The sequence below is a fragment of the Ahaetulla prasina genome, chromosome 2, assembly GCF_028640845.1.
Source record: "Ahaetulla prasina isolate Xishuangbanna chromosome 2, ASM2864084v1, whole genome shotgun sequence".
NCBI classification, from domain to species: Eukaryota; Metazoa; Chordata; class Lepidosauria; order Squamata; family Colubridae; genus Ahaetulla; species Ahaetulla prasina.
The window spans coordinates 78,030,525-78,051,684 of record NC_080540.1 but is presented as its reverse complement, the minus strand read 5'-3'; the positions used below and the strand labels follow the sequence as shown (position 1 = coordinate 78,051,684).

General features: G+C 41.9%; 1 protein-coding gene across 1 annotated transcript in view; it reads right to left on the bottom strand.

The window, feature by feature from the left end:
* SLC38A3 (solute carrier family 38 member 3) overlaps positions 1-14,778 on the bottom strand; it is a 146,224-nt gene extending 131,446 nt beyond the window's left edge. Inside the window, exon 1 of the mRNA XM_058165807.1 lies at positions 14,761-14,778. The gene's annotated coding sequence lies outside the window, so the exon portion shown is untranslated. The remainder of the gene's footprint in view (positions 1-14,760) is intronic.
* Positions 14,779-21,160: the final 6,382 nt, after the last annotated feature.

The window sequence follows — 21,160 nt, the reverse complement described above, 5'->3', positions numbered from 1 at the left end:
ATGGAATAGGCTGTGATTGCAGGCACCCAAAATAGGAGCGTCACCTTTTGGAGTTCATTGGGTGAACTAGGGTGATGAATATCAGAGAATAAAATCTGTACTGAGTTGTTATACAGAACAGTAACAATGTCTTTCCAAGGAAGACCGATCCCAAGATACTATGAACTGTAACATTCCATAAAGACTTTAGAGTAGGGTTAGGCAACTTTCATCTAGCCACAAAGAAAGAAAACTTTGAAGAAAGACTTGTGAGAGCCACAAGAGAAGGCCAAAGAAACATTTTTAGCAGTTTTAGGAAGTTGGTAAAGTTTTAAAGAAGGGCATAGCTAATTGACTTTAAAAAACAAGCTAGGAGAATCTGTTCAGATTTGGGGGAGGTATAGGGTTTAAGGCCAAAAAAAGTGGATGTGTTAAGCTTCAACAAGAACTTCTCACTTCATTTTACTGAAATCAGTTTATGTATATGTAACAAATTTGGTGTGACTTTAACATTGCAGATTATATTTAAAAATAGATGCATGTTAAAGACATCCACTTTACATATATACAATGGAAGCTGGAGCTTTAAAAAATCCAGGCCTTGATTCTTTTCAGTAAAGCAATTAAAATTCAAATGGGTTTTCAAGCAGCTACTTTTATTGCCTTTGTTACAATACAGTAAAATCTTTGTTACAAAGATTTTATTGTTTCAAAGATTTTATTGTTGATTAAACATCTCAAGGCAGAGCAACCAGACAGTTGTTAGCTTAGACCTGCAAAATTTGTTGTCATAAAGCTAAGAACCCACAGAGGCCAAATTCAACCTTCTATTCCAGGGTTCTTAATAAGTTGTGCATTTGTGTGCAATGAAGGACTGGCAGGCTGATTGGTGATAGTCAGTGAAATGAATAGAGCAGAATAAAATAACAGAGTTGGAATGAGTTGCTAAAGTTTTGGAGGTCTGTAATAGATAACATTATTGAGTTTACTATAATGGTTTTCTTAGATGCTTCCCTAAATTGGTTTTGGGGTGTCTAGCTAGAATTGGCATAGATCAGTGTAACAATTTCTGAATGCTCCTTTTTAGCATAGAACTCCTGCTGTTCAGTCATTTACTGCTGAAAGCTTGGAATGCCACCTGCTGTCCAATCAGGGCCTGCTTCTTTGTCCAATTTCAGGCAGCATTATCTAGATAGGCAGCAGCTTTGGATGGTTGCAATGTTTAAGCGGATTTTAATAATGTCAGTTTTGTTCTGGGGAACCCTGAGAATTACAGTTCAGATAGTAGGACAGGCTGAATATCAAGCAAATAGCAACGAGATACTAGCAATTTTTTTTCCAAAAAAGGTTTAATTATTAACAATTAAATTTCACAGAGCTTAACTGAGATTATTTTTCAAAATCCAACTTCCGTTTGCAAAGCAAGCTAAATAATTTATTATCTATATCAGATACAAGTATAATAAGGTAAAGGTAAAGGTTCCTCTCGCACATATGTACTAGTCGTTCCCGACTCTAGGGGGCAGTGCTCATCTCCATTCCAATGCCGAAGAGCCAGCGCTGTCTGAAGATGTCTCCATGGTCATGTGGCCGGCATGATTAAATGCCAAAGGTGCACGGAACACTGTTACCTTCCCACCAAAGGTGGTCCCTATTTTTCTACTTGCATCTTAAAATGAATCACACCCTCTATTCACCCTATTTCTTAGCAATGTCTATTCAAATGCCCTTCCTTCCTTCCTTCCTTCCTTCCTTCCTTCCTTCCTTCCTTCCTTCCTTCCTTCCTTCCTTCCTTCCTTCCTTCCTTCCTCTTGCTTTCTTAGACTGTTTTCTACAGAAAAGACTATACAGAAATATAAAATGCAAAGAGTAGCTATGAATAAGAGGAAAGTGAATGGAATAATTCTTAACTTTTCCTTCTCTTCAACAAAAAAATGTTCCTGCAACCCAGCTATCAGCGTTGGAAGGTAAATCCTCCACTAGGATTAGATAAAGTTTCCCCCCACAGGCCAAATAATGGCTTTTGTGGAGTAGTCTGGACATCAGCAGAGAAGGAAAATATTAATTTTCCTTTCCCCCCTTGCCATGACTCTAGGTCAACATAATCTTGTAACACCTGCGTAATGTTTTGAATACTTATGTTATAAGCTATAATTAATTAAAACTGCAGCTACTTTGGAATTCTTCAGAATAACAACAGTAGAGGTAAAAGCTTGTGGTTAACCAACTTCACAACTTCACAAATGCATCTGGCCAAGTCCTTTAACATAGTCCTTACAAATCTCAATTTTCTCCATAAATAGAAGAGGAAACCATTTTCCTTCAGCTAAGTTTAAATTAATTTACAAAAGGAAATAGGTTTGATATCACCATAGGGGTTTTGAACAGTGTTTCCAGACATGCTCTGCCAAACCAAAAGTCTAGATGGGACACTCAAGGACTATTTCTCATGTCTCCTTTTAAGCCAGAGCACAGTCATGAAAGCAGATTTCCTATAAATTAATTTTGACTGAAAGCTTTCAGATGTGCACTTACAGAACACCTTGCAAGGAAAGGAAGCTAAGTATAATTCAATGTACTGTACTAAGAAAAAAAAAGTAATTGACTTATCTTATAATGGAAAAACAAGGTGTTTTTGCTTTTGTTCTGACTCTTAGATTCTGATAATGTTAATGGGAACATTAATAGAATTTGTAATCTTCTTTTATTCATATCATGCCAATCAAGGGGTGAAGCAGTCATTGTACGAAAGTTATTCTTTTTTCCAGTGGTTCTCAATAAAATAAACTTATTGCTAGTAGCAGGTTGCTGATATACCTCAATCTGACAAGCTTGGAAGCTCTTAGCTCTTCCATCAACAAACCAATCCACAAACACAATAGGTAATTGGGCAGCCATGCAGTCAGGCAGAAGAGGAAAATTTTAAGAAACCCCCTCTTTTTTTAAAGCAATAAAGTCAAAATTTTCAATATAATTGGGGAAAGGAAAATACAAGAAAAACAAGGAAAGACAAAGACCATAAAGACAAAATGCTAAATGAAATTCATACAGAAAAATCTTGCCCTTCAGGATCTATCCACAGTTCATTGGAAAAAGATCCTTGGACCTCCTCGTTACATGTTGTTAATCAAGCTCTCACTGCTGTTACTACCCACCCTCCCTCCCTCCAGCAGCAGCGGCGGCCTGGCTCGGCGTTGCTTCAGGAGGAGCCCCGGAGCTCTCTCCCCCCAGCGGCAGTATCATCGGCGGTGGCGGCGACCTGGCTTGATCGGTCTGGCGATGGCCTGGCCTGACGGTGGGCGGCTGGGCCCGGCAAACTGGCTTGGTGGTCGGAGCCGGTAGCATGGCCCAGCAGGCCCAGTGGGCGAGTGGCCTATTCCAGCGGCCTATTCCAGCGGCCTAGCGGAGGTCGCAAACAGGCCCGATGGATGCCTTCTTTGTGTCACCTGAAGGCCGTCCACGGGCCTAGTGGACGCCCCCCTCTTTATCATCTTTACCATCTAGAGGACGTCTATGGGCCGCTGTGGGGGGAACCTTTTTAAGATCTTCGCTTCCCCCCCGGACTTTGGGAGAGAGATGGCTTGGCGGTTGAGCGGCTTGGCCCAGTGGGTGCCCATGTGGCCTGGCGGTTTGACGGCCTCCCCCTTCCTCTTTAGACCACCCCTCGGGACTGTATATGAGGGGTTGGTGAACTGACTGAATCATGGTGGTTTTATCCATCTACCGCCTAAGAACTATTCCTCAACTGTTGCTCACCCGGATTTGCTGGTGTTATCAGTTACCATCTTGACTGGTCCAGGATGGGCCTGCTTGCTGGACTCTTACTATGTGGACATTCACAGCGGCTGACCTTCTTGTCCTGCGAGATTCCCCTCTCTCGCGGGTTTGGCCCCCCACACTATCGAGGGCCCATCTTGAGGACGGGTTTTGGAACCCCGAGAGGTGGCATGCCAAAAATAGGAGACTTAGGGGATTTTTAATTAACTATTTTAATCGTTTTTTTAAGGGGAGTTTTAATGGGAATTTTAAGGGGAGGGTGGAAATTGATGGGTTTGGGGTGGGGGGGCGGGGGGAGGGGGGTCGGGGGGGTCGGGGAGGAGACGAGTCCAGCAAGTATTTGCAGCGGTAATTTAATAGGTCCAAGGGTGGCGGGGGAGGGTCTCGTTCCAGTTTATCAGGGTTCTGTTATCAATACGGTATGTGGGAGAGGCAGATATGGCGGAAGGGGCGACACATCAGGTTTTGGGGGCATGCCCTCGCTATTTAAGCGCGATCGCGTGCTCCGGCCCCCCAGAATTTTCCCGTTCCCCGAGTGGCCAGAATACCCGGGACTTGGGCCTTTGGCTGATGTTATGTAATGCAAGATCCGTGGTTAATAAAGCCCCCCTGATTTCAGATCTAATTCAGGAAGGGACCACGGACGTTATGGGCATTACGGAAACCTGGTTGGGCACCGAAGGGGGGGTTCCCCTAGTGGAGATGTGCCCACCAGGTTTCCGAGCATTTCATCAGCCGAGGGCCCAAGGTAGGGGTGGCGGGGTGCCGGTTATTATTAGGGAGAGTCTGGAACCGAGGGAGACCACTGTGCCTCAGATAGCTGGGTGTGAAACCCTCTATGTGAAGTGGGGTCGTAGGACTCAGGTGGGCTTGTTGATCATGTACCTGGTTCCTTGCTGTGTGACAACAGCCCTGCCCGAGCTGTTGGAGTTGCTGGCTGGGTTGGCAGTTGAAACCCCTAGACTGTTGGTCATGGGGGATTTCAACTTGCCATCAACTGGCGCGGCATCCTCGATCGCTCGGGAGTTCATGGTGTCCGTGACGGCCATGGACCTGACTCAATTAATTGATGGCCCTACTCATATTGGGGGTGGCACCCTAGACTTGGTTTTTATCTCTGGCCAGTGGCTGAATGATCTGATTTTAAATGATTTAGTTATTGAACCTTTGTCATGGTCAGATCATTTTCTCCTTCGTCTGGACTTTCAGACCGCTACCCACCGCTGCAGGGAGACGGAACCAATACGTTGGTTCCGTCCCAGGCGCTTGATGGACCCTGAGAAGTTCCTGACGGAGCTTGGGCCATTTCCCAAGAACCTGGCCCACGGCACGACTGAAGAACTAGTCGCGGCCTGGGAACAGGCCGCGGCTGGAGCTTTGGACCATATCGTGCCTTTGCGGCCTCTGACCCGGCGTCGGTCTCAACCAGCTCCTTGGTTTTCTGAGGAGCTGAGGGAGATGAAACGCCGGAGAAGACGCCTAGAGAGTGCCTGGAGATCCAGCCGTTCTGAGTCAGGACCTACCTAGTGGCATTGAGGGATGCGAAACATTCTTACGTTTCCTCCCTCGTTGCGTTGGCAGATAACCGCCCGGCCGCTCTATTTCGGGTGACCCGCTCTCTCCTTCAACAGGAGGGGTGGGGGGACCCATTACAAGGGCGTGCCAAGGAGTTTAACGGTTATCTATATGATAAAATCGTTCAGCTTCGGGACGGATTGGATCAAAATTGGGTAGATCCGGACAAGAGTTTCGAGACCCGTCTTGTTGAGAGTGTTTGGGATGGTTTTGACCCTGTGACTCCCAAGGACATGGACAGGTTGCTGGGAAGACTGAATGCCACCACATGTTTACTGGACCCGTGCCCCTCCTGTTGGTGCTGGTCACGCAGGAGGTGACACGAGGCTGGCTCCAGGGGATTATAAATGCTTCTTTGTGGGAGGGGGTCTTTCCCGCTGCCTTGAAAGAGGCGGTGGTGAGACCTCTCCTTAAGAAGCCTTCCCTGGACCCGGCTGTTTTAGGAAATTATCATCCGGTCTCCAACCTTCGCTTTATGGCGAAGGTTGTAGAGAGTGTGGTGGCATGTCAGCTACCCCAGTACCTGGATGAAACTGTCTATCTGGACCCGTTCCAGTCTGGCTTTCGGCCTGGGTACAGTACGGAGACGGCTTTGGTCGCGTTGGTGGATGATCTCTGGAGGGCCAGGGATAAGGGTTACTCCTCTGCCCTGGTCCTATTAGACCTCTCAGCGGCTTTCGATACCATCGACCATGGTATCTTGCTGCGCCGGTTAGAGGGGTTGGGAGTGGGAGGCACTGTTTATTGGTGGTTCTCCTCCTACCTCTCTGACCGGACGCAGACGGTATTGACAGGGGGGCAGAGATCGACTCCAAGGCGCCTCATGTGTGGGGTGCCACAGGGATCGATTCTCTTGCCTCTCCTGTTCAACATCTACATGAAGCCACTGGGTGAGATCATCAGTGGTTTTGGGGTGACATACCAACTGTACGCTGATGACACGCAGCTGTACTTTTCCACCCCAGGCCACCCCAACGAAGCTATCGAAGTACTGTCCCGGTGTCTGGAAGCCATATGGGTCTGGATGGGGAGGAAAAGGCTCAAACTTAATCCCTCCAAGACGGAGTGGCTGTGGATGCCGGCACCCCGGTACAGTCAGCTGCAGCCGCGGCTGTCTGTTGGGGGTGAGTCATTGGACTCGATGGAGAGGGTGCGCAACTTGGGCGTGCTCCTGGATGGGCGGTTGTCTTTCGAAGACCATTTGACAGCCGTCTCCAGGAGAGCTTTTTATCAGGTTCGCCTGATCCGCCAGTTGCGCCCCTTCCTGGACCGGGATGCCCTATGCACGGTCACTCATGCTCTCATTACCTCTCGTCTGGACTATTGCAATACTCTCTACATGGGGCTCCCCTTGAAGAGCACCCGGAGACTCCAGTTAGTCCAGAATGCGGCTGCGCAGGTTATTGAGGGAGCAGTTCGGAGCTCCCATGTAACACCTATCCTGCGCAGACTGCACTGGCTGCCAGTTGTCTTCCGGGTGCGCTTCAAGGTGTTAGTTACTACCTTTAAAGCGCTTCATGGCTTAGGACCGGGATACCTACGGGACCGTCTACTGCCAACGTCTATCTCCCAACGACCGGTGCGCTCTCACAGAGAGGGGCTCCTCAGGGTGCCGTCAGCCAAGCAATGTCGGCTGGCGGCCCCCAGGGGGAGGGCCTTCTCTGTGGGGGCTCCTACCCTATGGAACGAGCTTCCCCCTGGACTCTGACAAATACCTGACCTTAGGACCTTCCTCCGCGAACTTAAAACCTACTTATTTCGTCTTGCTGGACTCGCTTAAATTTTAAATTATCAAATTGATTTTATGGGTTTTAAATTTTTTGTAAATTTTAGAGGGTAATATTTTATCTATAAGTAGCCATATCAAATAGGTTTTTTAAGGGTTGTTTTTAGTTTTGTATTGTTGTTTTCTTTCTGTATTTTATTCTTGGCTGTACACTGCCCTGAGTCCTTCGGGAGAAGGGCGGTCTATAAATAAAAATATTCTATTCTATTCTATTCTATTCCTTCCTTCCTTCCTTCCTTCCACACAATCCTCAGTTTTATAAAATGCTGTATTGCTGGGGATTATCTCAGAGCTAGCCTTTTGCAAAATCCTTCCTCTCTTATTTATAGGTCTTTAATTCTGGACTCTCTCTAAGTTATCTCCAATTGGAGAATATTTTATCCACATTTTCTAATTAGAATGCTTCCTAATAGCTTTGTGTTGAGTTCATTCTCTGCAACTCTGTAAAATACAAAAACACTTGCTGAAAATTGGCAACACAGTTTTTGCCTTTTTTGAAACAGGATACATATAAAACTTTGAATGGATTCCTAAATAAGTTGAATATAATTATATAAAATCTCTAGATATTATTCTAAACTGCAAGATCCCCCCTCCTCAAAACTCTCCCCAAAGATTTACATCATTCTCATTGCCTCTTTACTCACTGCTGCTTCTGTTCAGTTCAACACATTTAAAGTTCTGCCTTAAATTCCACTAAAACTCCAGTAAACTGGAGACTGTTGGTCTCCAGATAAATTGAGATTATAGCCCCAGAATCTCATTTATCAAGCTCCTTAGGCATGAATTTCTTTGGGAAATTCTGGGATTTGTGGTTTCAAGGCACCTGGAGGACACAAGACTTTGATCATACTGAACTTATTCTGTCTCTGAGACTTCTCAGCCTGATGCTTCCAGGAAAATTACAAGCAACTGATATCAAAGAATTATGTCAAAAGCTGCAAAATACAGTTGCTCCTGTTAATGACTTAGTCCTTGCTTATTTGCAGAGGATATACACTTCATTTGCAAAAATAACCCTGCCCTTGTTCTGATTGGCACCATGATAAAGAAGATTAAAGTTATTTGGGATGGGGTTGGTTTGTTTATTAAATGATAATGAACTCACATGGCTCTCCAAATCCTGAAAGGACAGTTATCAGAGCATATAAATTTAATCAAGGAATTGGTTAAAAGGCCAGTTATTAGTCACTTACCTTTAAAAAAAAAAAGTTAATGATGTAGAACTCAGTCTGGTATATAGCAAGATGTTTCATTGCTTTGATGAAAATAGAATGTTTTTCATCTACCTCTAGTGCACAGGTGTCAAATTCGATCGTGTCACGTGACTTATCGTGACTTATCGTGACATCTTTTGCCTTTGCGGAGCCAGGGTGGGCGTGGCCTGCACATGACACATTCAGGCTGCGGGCTGCCAGTTTGAGAAGAGAGAGACTCTAGAGAGACTCTACCAGGGGTGAAAAGCTTCTGGTTCGGCCCAGTTCGGCCAGACTGGTAATGATGACGACTGCTGGTTCGGAGAACTGGTAGCATTGGCAGCTCAAGGCTCCGCCCAGCCGCCCGGTCATCATTACTTCCTGGTTTTAACCAGGAAGTAACCTGTTTTTTACCCACTGCAGATGCACAGAAGGATTTGCGCATACTCAGAGGGTCGGCGTGCACACGTGACGTGCATGGCGCATGCACTTCCAAACCGGTATGGAAAGTAAGTAGATTTCATCCCTGGACTCTACAGTGAGTGACTCTGGAAGGAGAAAAGCCAATCATCACCCACAATAAAGCCCTCTGGAAAATCATTTTTGCCTCCATTCTAATCAAGGTCTCTAACTATAGTTTGTAAGTTTTATATAAAAAAAATACTACTACCACCCATACTTCTTTCTTCTCTAGGAAAAGACAACATAATTGTTATGGAACATAGAGGCAGTACATATTTGCACACGAATGCACCTCTCCAATGCTTTTGCTAGCAGATTTTTAGGACAGCGTACCTGCTCTTTCCAATATTTCTACACTGGGTATATAAGACTGGACATTCCTTATGGCCAAGACTCTTTAAATATCAGTGAATCCTATCTTGGCAGCACAATCAGAATGTGCACCAGCTCTAGACTAGTTAGATTTTACACAGAACGTTTGAAAACTTTAAAGGAATAAACATTTCTCTTGCAGGTGACATTAAAACAATCATATTCCAGCCGAGAGTGGGCAAGGTATGACATATGTATCCAAAGAACAATGCTGTGATATCTTTGAAGGATGCTGGAGATGTCACCAGAGTTCTCTCTCCATAGATTTCAGAACTAATGACTGAAATGCAGGCTCTCCTGTGGGAGAGCCTTCTGGGAGTATGCTAAACAGACCGTGGAGATTAGAGTGGCTCTTTTGCACAGCTCCCTTAGCTACATCTGACTCTCACGGCTTTAATTAAGAGACCCAGCTTCCACTGTCAGATCAGTTTAGCTGCCTGAACAACTGTAAAACAGCTGCCCTTCTTTCCTGGGTAGAGCCTCATGGGAAGCCCTGGGAGAGAGAGGGTTGCAAATTCACTTCTGATCTGCAAGCAAAGTCTGTTGAAAGGCTGATGAACAACCTCATCTGCCGAGTGCTGAATTGTATACTTCATGGACTCTGTTCCCTTTCCTGCATTTCTGTTAAAAAGGATATACTGAAGCCCACAAACACATTGTTGCTTCAATGCAAATTGAGCCACGGTGGTGCAGTAGTTAGAGTATAGTACCGCAGGCTACTTCTGCTGAATGCCGGCTGACTGCAGTTTAGCATTTCAAATCTCACCAGGCTCAAGGTTGACTCAGCCTTCCATCCTTCCGAGATGGGTAAAATGAGGACCCAGATCGCTGGGGGCAATATGCTGACTCTGTAAACCGCTTAGAGAGGGCTGTAAAGCACTTTGAAGCGGCATATAAGTCTAAGTGCTCTTGCTATTGCAACTGTAGTTCTTTATATTTATTCAAGATGAAACAAAGCTGTATTTGAAAATTTCATCACAAGATGGCATCAGAGGCCTTTGCAAAATAGATCACTTTGTGTGTGTGCCTCTCTCTATCTTTAGAACCCAATAGCCACCCTATTGTCTATACTAGAGATTCTCAAGTTATTCAGGTCATGGTTATCCCAAAGATGTTTTTTTTTCACCAAGAGAAATTGGACTTTCTGTTTTTCTTTGAAGATGCTTCGCTTCTCATCCACAAAGCTTCTTCAGCTCTCTGTTGCCTTCCCTTCTTCACAGACAGGAATATTTATAAGTGTTTATGGTAATGTTTTGACTGCACTGATTGGAATATTTTTAAAGATACCTCTGCAGACCTGGATGAACTCACAGATACTGTAACATCATATGTCAGCTTCTATGAAGACCTATGTGTACCTACAAGGAACTTGCGAATACACAGCAACAACAAACCTTGGTTTACACCTAAACTTAAGCAGCTACGACATTCCAAAGAGGAAGCCTACAGAAAAGGTGATAAAATGCTGTACAATCAGGCCAGAAATGCACTAACAAGGGAGATAAGAGCAGCAAAAAGAAGCTACTCTGAAAAGCTAAAGAATCAGTTTTCAGCAAATGAACCAGCAAACGTGGAAAACTCTTAAAAATATCACCGGCTATGGCAAACCTCCTTCCCAGGCTGAAGGTAATCAACAACTGGCAGATGACCTGAATGAGTTTTACTGCAGGTTTGAAAGGAAACTACAGCCACCTATCTCCACAACCCCCATCTCAGACACACCAACAACAGCCAAGCCTCCTACAACTGACCCCATTTCATTGGGTTCACAACCCCTAGTGATCACAGAAAAGGAAGTGCAGGACCTATTTCACAGACAAAAGCCAGGAAAAGCTCCAGGCCCAGACAAGATAACTCCTTCTTGCTTAAAAGTCTGTGCTGACCAATTGGCCCTCATCTTCACCCATATTTTCAATAAATCACTAGAGATGTGTTATGTTCCTTCTTGCTTCAAACGCTCTACCATCATCCCAGTGCTGAAGAAGCCCACCATCAAGGAACTGAATGACTACAGACCAGTTGCTTTAACATCTGTAGTCATGAAAACCTTTGAAAGGCTAGTGCTTTCCTACCTGAAAACCATCACGGATCCGCTGTTAGACCCCTTGCAATTTGCATACCGAGCAAATAGATCAACAGATGATGCTGTTAATATGGCTCTGCACTACATCCTACAACATCTTGAGTCTCCAAAGACCTATGCAAGGGTCCTTTTTGTAGACTTTAGTTCAGCATTCAATACCATCATTCCAGACATTCTTCTAACTAAGCTAAACCAGCTACAGGTACCGGAACAGGCTTGTAAGTGGATCACAAGCTTCCTAACAAACAGGAAGCAGCAGGTGAAGCTAAGCAAGATCACATCAAATACCTGTACAATTAGCACAGGGGCCCCCCAAGGCTGTGTGCTCTCCCCACTTCTCTTCTCTCTGTATACCAATGACTGCATCTCCAATGATCCATCAGTTAAGCTATTGAAGTTTGCAGATGACACAACAGTGACGAATCCGCATATAGACGAGAGGTCAAACGACTAGCCTTGTGGTGCAACCAAAACAATCTGGAACTGAACACACTCAAAACCGTAGAAATGGTGGTAGACTTTAGGAAAAACCCTTCCATACTTCCACCTCTCACAATACTTGACAACACAGTATCAACAGTAGAAACCTTCAAATTTCTGGGTTCTATCATATCGCAAGATCTCAAATGGACAGCTAACATCAAAAACATCATTAAAAAGGACAACAAAGAATGTTCTTTCTGCGCCAACTCAGTAAGCTCAAACTGCCCAAGGAGCTGCTGATCCAATTCTACAGAGGAATTATTGAGTCTGTCATTTGCACCTCTATAACTGTCTGGTTCGGTTCTGCAACCCAACAAGAAAAACACAGAGGATAATTAGAACTGCAGAAAAAATAATTGCTACCAACTTGCCTTCCATTGAGGACCTGTATACTGCACGAATCAAGAAGAGGGCCGTGAAAATATTTGCAGATCCCTCGCATCCTGGACATAAACTGTTTCAACTCCTACCCTCAAAACGCTATAGAGCACTGCACATCAGAACAACTAGACACAAGAACAGTTTTTTCCCGAAGGCCATCACTCTGCTAAACAAATAATTCCCTCAACACTGTCAGACTATTTACTGAATCTGCACTACTATTAATCGTTTCATAGTTCCCATCGCCAATCTCTTTCCACTTATGACTGTATGACTATAACTTGTTGCTGGCAATCCTTATGATTTATATTGATATATTGATCATCAATTGTGTTGTAAATGTTGTACCTTGATGAACGTATCTTTTCTTTTATGTACACTGAGAGCATATGCACCAAGACAAATTCCTTGTGTGTCCAATCACACTTGGCCAATAAAAAAATTCTATTCTATTCTATTCTAAGTTATGTACTCTGACCAAATGATTGGAAATGCCTCAGCTTGGCTATTCTGTGTAGAATTGTTTTTCCTCCCTTGCTCTATTTAGATCTACAGATATACTTTGGGTCAATTTGAAACCATTCAGGGTGACAACACTGATGGAAAAAAACCCATTACAGCTAACCCTCACATTTACAATCTTTGCAGGTGTGTAAAGCAAAGGAAAGCAAAAGTAAGACTGTTGAGCAAAGTCACAGTTTCACTTACCAACTGTTTCACTGAATGACTGAGTTACCAGTCCTAATTGCAGTAGCTAAAAGACTATCTGTAATAAAGTATTTATCCTATAACTTTTGAATCTTAAAGATGCCTTAGCTACCTAATCTCAATAATTACTGCTTTAACAAATTTAAAAAATATTTCATTACCTAGCATGTGGAATGGAGCTGGAAAGACAGAAGCATCTCTGGCCACATGGTAAACTGAGAGATTACAGCTCAAGGCTTGGTCTCTTTAATCATCAGGATATCTCAAACTCTGATACCATCCATCTATCCTTCATGTTTATATCATGTGTTTGGAGTCCTTGCTTGCCAGAGAAAGATTAATGCTATTCCCACGTAAACAAACAGCTGAAGTTTTATTTCTCAACTTGATGATGGAACATAATTAAAATAACTGGGGTTTCCAGTTCAGGAGAAAGAAGTCAGTGGTTTGTCAAAAATCAAGTGCTGCTTTAACTAATTTTTAAAAATTAGGTTTTTTAAAATTATGGATTAGGTGGAGATAAGGTCATGTTATCTTCTTTGTCACAAGGTCACTTTTTATACAAAAACTACTTCAATCAGTGTAAAATTCTTATGATCAGGTTTGTCTGATCATAGCTAAAAGGGAAAAAAAACCCAGTTTCATAATTTTAGTTTGTCTAAACCATATAAATCACTGATCTGCAAACATTTGAGATGGGGGTCGATGGCATTATAGGATGTGTGTGAAATAGATTGGTTTCATTTTGATGGAGAATTTCGGACTGTGGAGTCAACATTTTTCCTTCAAGAGGAACATCTCAACCTCCTACCAAGGAGAAAATCCACACCACCAACAACCCTGACAGGGCAAGCAACAGGGAGGAAACTCCACACTTGCTGTCACTGAAGATGTTGCCTCACCAAGCTGTGAGGCACCAGGATCTCTGCATCACAACCTGTTGAAACTTTAACTGGTAGATCAAACAGTGAGATGAGATATGCAAAATGCAAGCAGAGAGAAGCCTTTTAAAGTATTTCTGGAAAGCCTGGGAGAAGCTTCTGCATTCACATACATAGATGCTACACCAAAGCTCCTTTGGGTATTGGAATGTACAGAGAAAGTCTTAAAAGCAGAGTCAAACAAAACATCGTCATGGCTTTATTTTGATCTGAAAAGCAGGAAGACACACTGATTGCTTCACAAAGCACATTCAAAGAGGTGCTTCATTTAAACTTGGATTAAATGAGCACCCATTCAAAAGTCTGTGCAGGCCTATCACATAATATACCTGTCTTCACAAATTAGTGTCCAATCCATCTTCTCTCATGCAATTGTCTTAATATTGTATATCAGCTTGGAAATTTGAAATTGAATTTAAATTGCTACCAAAGTGCTGTGCTTCAAGCGTCAGTCCATAACTGATAAAAGACATGCCTTGCAGGCAAAAGTTCTTAATTGCTGGCATGTCAAGGTTAAAATGGTAAAGACACTTTATACACCAGTTGACTTTTTTCCAGTCAACAGAATACTGTAATGTCTATGGAGACAGCATAGGATGCAGCAACGGACCAACTATTTTCATGAGAATATTTTTGTTTTCCTGCCAACCTGAAGAGGGATGGATAGCATTTTAACTCAGCAATTGTAAAAGTGTGTTATAATGCAGGTAAGTGTAGTGAGCTACTCTGGCCATGGCAGGGATCCTTTATTTGAATGGCACAGTAGCACAGTTACTTTAGTATCTCATGATCTACTGAGCTTGAGGAACAGTGCGGCATATTCTCCTTTTGGCTACCTCTCTGCCTGATTTTTGTCTATGAGATTGCTAATTTCAGACCACTTCCTTCCAGGCTGGATGAAGGCCAACTGATGTCCTAAGCCAGCGGTTCTCAACCTGGGGGTCGCGACCCCATTGGGGGTCGAATGACGATTTTCCAGGGGGTTGCCTAAGACCATCGGAAATATGGGAAGTATACCTGTGAGTCGAAGAATCGCGGTCCAATGGTTGACTCCACAAGCCAGCTGCAGGCTCTTCAAATTGCTAGCCGAATTCGGCTTCAGGTACAATAAACTTAACAGGGGAGGAGTCTCCGCTTTAATGCCTCCGTCCTCAAGGCAATCGCAAGCAGTTCAGACCGCTAGCCAATACAGCTTCAGTCTCGATAAATTCAAAATGAAAATAATTTTACGGTTGGAGTCGCCACATTGTGGGGAATTGTATTAAAGGGGTCGTAGCACTATAAAGGTTGAGAACCACTGCCCTAAGCCTAGCCAAACAATGGTGCCCTTTGATGGAAGCAAAATTCTCATGCTGTGAGATGGAAATAAATGTGATACTACCACACCCTCAAACCAAACTTGTAAAGATTAGTCATTTATCACACCAAAGAAAAGTTTTTTTTTAAAGAATGCAGTTATAGTTGAACATGGTAGATAAAGACGATTAGAAAAAACCTGGTTGTAGTCTAGTGTAAAAGCAAGATAGCTAGGAGGGAAAACTTGGTGGGTTTTGCTTCTGTGGACTGCTTGCTTCTATCCCTTTTTCTCAGCCACACACACACAGAGACTAGATGTTCTTGGACTCTCTTCCTGGTAATATATAACTAGCTTGATTCTAGGCTTTGCCTATAGCTAGAAATGTGTTTCCTATTAATAAATCTTCTTGCTGTTACAGTTACAGAACTTGCTTCACTAAACAATGTCTATGTTAGATTCCAATATCGGGAACATTCTCTGGAATGTTTAAATCTACTAGAGCTCTACTAAAAGTAGAGCTAGGATAAACAGAGTTTAAGACAACAGGGCTTAAACTCTGTTTATCGTAGCTCTACTTTTAGTCTACTAAGATCTACTTCTCTTGGGTTTACAAAAGTTGGGAGAGTTAATATCCACCTAGGTTTTCCTACATTATTTCTCAGCAATAGAGCAATATTTCTGAATATCTCCTTCTCAGCCTCCTCTGACCTTCACTTGCTTTGTGCAAAATGAAAGTATTATGGCCTCATGTGCAATTTCCAAGCCTTCACGTAAACTGAGTCTCAGCCTTACTGCCATGTTAGTAGGGTTATTGCCAACTCTGTCATTACCTGTGGTTTTAAAATTTTCACAGCTTCTTAAAGAACTTCATTTGCATGCCTGTAAACCCTCTTTCTATGATTGTTTTGTTTCTTGCTCCTTGGGCTAAATGGCAGAACTGGTTTGAAAGTTGTGATGACATGATGAGTCACTATAAAGGATTAGCTGTATAGGCAGGATCAGTATGATCCTGCCTATACAAAAGAGTTCTTTCTTGAAACCCATATACGGTATCACAAAAGATGCAAAAATTTTGAAGATGAATATGTGACTAAATCACAGCAAAATAAGAAAACCCCTTACCAAATTAGGGGTAATATTGCTTATTTGAGCCTTGATTGTCCCTGGTTCAAATCTTCTCCAAATTCTATATTTCATGACTTCATCCCTTGAACAGCTGAAGGCAGATTCTATTGGTCAAAACAACTCAGAGCTCTTCTAGATCAGACTTCTCAAAATGGGCATGAGATATATATATATATATATTTTATTGAAAAAGTTTTAAGAAACAAAAACATTTTTTCCCCCTTTTCCCCCCTCCCACAAACCCCTTCCCCTCCTCCCCGGCTTCCCGGGTCAATCACAAGGTATTGTTATACATAAACCAAACATAGAGTAAAATTTTCCCTTCAAATCCAATTAACCTCATCCAAATCTTTTCATCTCCCAACCCCCCCATTACATAAAATAATACTTCCTAATTATTCAAAGGCAATCTGATATTTCTTAATCTGATATCTGTTTTGTAAATAATCAATCCATTTTTTCCATTCAATTAAATATCTTTCCTGCGTATTGTCTTTCAAAAAAGCTGAGATTTTAGCCATCTCAGCCGAATTAGTGACTTTCAATATCCATTCTTCTATTGTAGGTATCTCTTCTTTCTTCCAGTATTGTCCAATCAACAGTCTTGCTGCTGTTATTAAATTCAGAATCAATTTAGTCTCAATCCCTGTACACTCCGTTATAATTCCCAAAAGGAAAAATTGCGGCAGGAACTTTATCTTCTTCTTCAGTACATTTTGAATAATCCACCAAATTCTTATCCAAAAGGCATGAGATATATTGTTAATCAACTTCTATCATCTCCAGCATTATGGAAGCTGGAGACTAACGTTTCTTAGGGAGGAAATGTGGAGGCAAGTATCAGTGAATTTTGAAGCAATTAAGATGAATAAAAATAAGTGAGTCTAAATCTAAGCCAGGTCACTCTAGCATGCATTATTATCCAGTTTCTATTCTATTTTTATCAATTATTGAAAAACAGCCACAAAAATAAGCATTTGTTTTATATGTAATTTTTACTGAGTTGATTTTTGTGAGCATCTGTTTCTAATACATACTTTTTAATATGCATTTTCACTAAACATTCTTTCTTTTTTTTGCCTGTAACTCTTCCAATTATATGTTTTGCTTGCAACGTGCCCACATACACACATCTGTGTACCCAGATTTATGGGCTGAGAGATAGTTTGAAGAAACAATAATGGAATCCATGAATTGCAGCCTATTTGCAACAGGCTGTTTCCTGACAGGGTGGATCTCATAATTGCACTTGATCTCTATATTGTTAATGTGAATAAATGCTGCAAGGCCTTTTGTCAGTGTTGGGATTTTGTTCAACAGTTTTATCATCTATATTGTTTGACAAATATCTGTGGCCCGCAGGGATTATACTTTGTGGTTTTCTATTTACTTGGCGTCTATTCTGAAGATGCCAGACACTCTGAAAAACTGTCATATCATTGTTATTATTGCTGATTTTGTAGTCAGTCTTCAGCCAATTACAGAGACAAGAAAAGATAAGGAGAAGGAGAATGTTACAGAGGGTAATGGACAGGATCTTTAAAACAATGCTAGACAGGAGACAAGAGGAGAAGGAACAAGCTGCCCTACCCAATGAAGCAGGAAGGAAAGGGCCTGAACATGGCCATGTCAAAGGCCTCCCACAGGCCACCTAACACTCAAGTTGGAGGGCCTACTGCATATGAGAGTTCCTCCTTATTGTCTTCCAAGCCAAGAGATGTCCTTACAATGACACCCATTGTGAGAGAAATCTTATGGTGAGATTCTAACAGGCAAAGTTCAGCTTTCCAATAGGATGCAGGAGTTCTGGTGCTTTTTTCCCTTGGACCCCAGCCATGACATGAAACAAAAGAAGCTTAGTTCTTTGGGTGAGCTAGCAAAGAAATCTCTGCAGGACATCAGAGAGTAAGGACCAGGGTGCTAAGTTGAAATGTGCTTTCAAAGAAGGCTTCAATCAAGTCAGCACCTCTGAGGAAAAGAACACTCTGGTCAAGGATGATTAGCCTATATTGATGTATACAGTTGATTGTTTGAAAAGACTGAGACCAGTTATTGCCTTCTTTTTACAAACTATGGGTTAATTGTTGTTCAGGCCATTCATCTCAACCAGTCTTAATGAAACTGCAGGGCAGAATAATACAGTAATACAGAGAAATGGGCTTTTTATGATAGTCATCTTTTCATAACGTCTTTACTTATTTTTAATTCACCAAGAATGGAATCCATAGTTTTAGCAAATGTGACTAATAATGTCTTCTGGGACTTTGCAACTTTAAAGACAACATATATGAAGCTTTCTTTCTCCTCAGAAAATTCTTTACTTATGGATAGCGAGCATTTTAGAACAAACATCTGATATTTTTTTTCTTGCCGATTCAAGTTTTTTAAACAGGCGGCTTCAGACACAGATGTTCTTAGCTGGTATTCTGAAATAATATAGATTCAGAAAGGCTGGGATCTACTTATTTCATGGTGATGCAGTGGTTAGAGTGCAGTACTGCAGGCTACATCTGCTGCTTGCCAGCTGCCTGCAATTTGCCACTTCGTATCTCACCAGGCTCAAAGTTGACTCAGCCTTCCATCTTTCCAAGGTTGGTAAAATGAAGACCCAGATTGTTGAGGGCAAAATGCTGGCTCTGTAAACAGCTTAGAGAGGGTTGTAAAGCACTGTAAGGCAGTATATAAGTTTAAGTACTATTGCTATTCCACATGCTTTTGCCTGCATAGAAAAGAGAGAAGCTAGCAGTCACCATAAGACAAAATATTTACCTCTATGTATTTCAAAGACTATCCTTCCCTTTAAATTTGCTGCTATTAAGATCATACTGAAGGCCTTTCCTCAGAATCTTCCCAATGTTGGAAGAAAGGTAGGAGGCAGCACAAGAGTTGTGGTTGTGGTAGATGGGCTAAAGAATTCAACTCTTTTGCGGATTCCTTTAGTGCCTTCTCTGATGGACTTTTGATGCCAATCACAAATGCTTCTATTTATTGAAGGTTTAATGGTATCTAGGATCTTTCTATTTTTACTAGATTTAATATGATCTATATGCTCAATAACTTTAACTAGCTTGTCATTCTGTTTTACTGGTTTTAATCCTTTTTTAAAAATAATAATCCAGAATTATCTGTTTTATATCTGGTATACAGCTTAAATTTTGTTCTAAGTTATTATGAGCTGAAAGACATTTAAATAAGAATAGTTATTTATCTGCCAGCACCAGATTACTTGATCTTGGAGTGTTGCCTGAGGAATATGAATAACCTCCATCCAGCTCTCTGTCAAGATTCAGAAATGCCAGTGCTGTGGCTGTGAGTAGAAAGGTTAACATCATTAACATCATGTTGAATTCTGAGCTCTTGGGATAATGACAGGGAAAGCTTGTGTGACATATGCAATGACCCCACATTTCTCAAATTGTGTCCACCCACAGTGTCTCCAACAGGAATTCTTCTGAACATGGGTTACTGCATCATTACAGTATACACTAAATTATCTTCTGGATGCAGAATGTATAAAGATATTTTGCATCCAGATTTGGAAAGCTATTGGTCAACTGTCTGATATCCCACAAGGTGACAGCTTGCTGCCAATAGTAAATGTGATATAGTTTCATTCATTCATTCATTCATTCATTCATTCATTCATTTTATTCAAAAAAGAGCCGCAGTGGCGCAGTGGTTAGAGTGCAGTACTGCAGGCTACTTCTGCTGACTGCCGGCTGCCTCCACTTTGAAACTCACCAAGCTCAAGGTTGACTCAGCTTTCCATCCTTCCGAGGTGGGTAAAATGAGGACCCAGATTGTTGGGGGCAAAATGTTGACTCTGTAAACCACTTAGAGAGGGCTGTAAAAGCATTGTAAAGCGATATATACATAACATTTCTTTTCAGTATATTTAAATCAGAACCTATAGCAATATATTATTATTGATATAGGTTCTGATTTAAATATACTGAATAGAAATGTTATGTATAACGTAACATATTTGACCCCAACCATTTCTGTAAAACTTCATATGATAAATATAGAGTCTCGAATTCATGAAAAATATTCCAAAATATTTCATTATAAAATACAGTTTCAAAAAGTAGACTATGAACAATTGTGACTACGCCCCAAATGAACTTAATCATTCTAATTAAATTTTATCAGATCAAATAAAGGCTTTATTCTTATCTAAATAATAACAATCTCGGATACAGTTTGTCATTGTGTAGCTGTTCTAAATCCATAGTCTCTAGTGGTCCCTTGCCAGCAGGGGTGAAATCCAGTAGGTTCTGACAGGTTCTGGAGAACCGGTAGCAGAAAATTTGAGCAGTTTGGAGAACCTCTGGCTGGCCCTGGAGTAAGGGTGGGAATGGAGATTTCCCAATATCCTTCCCCCAGGAGTGGGGAGGGAATGGGGATTTTGCAGTATCCTTCCCCTGGAGTGGGGAGGGAATGGGGATTTTGCAATATCCTTCATCCAGGAGTGGAGTGGGAATGGAGATTTTGCAGTATCCTTCCCCTGCCAGCCCACCAAGCCAAACCAACGAAGCCACAACATGCCCACCAAACCACGCCCACAGAACCGGTAGTAAAAAAAATTGGATTTCACCACTGATCCATAGTATAGATCCACAAAAACTTTAAGTCAAGTACATATTAGAAAAAAGTCTACTAAATGGTTTTGTAGTACCAATGACACATTTAAAGTAAATCCAAATGGGGGTTTGCACTCCACCCACAATAGCCTTGCAAGACATTCAGATTGTTTTGTACAAGCCAGACCCTCTGCACAGCAGGGTACGTATCTGGCTCTCAATAAAATCTAGAATCTGAAATCCACTTTTCTTGTAGAGTTGGCTGCAAAGCAATTAAAACTTATTATTAGCTGAAATGACTGTTACCATTTGGTGAAGAACAGAATATTTGTATCAAAATTGCCAAAAATACATTCGTTTTGCTTGGTTAATTGTTAGCAGAGGGGGAAAAAAAAGAAATAAAATGCTTGAC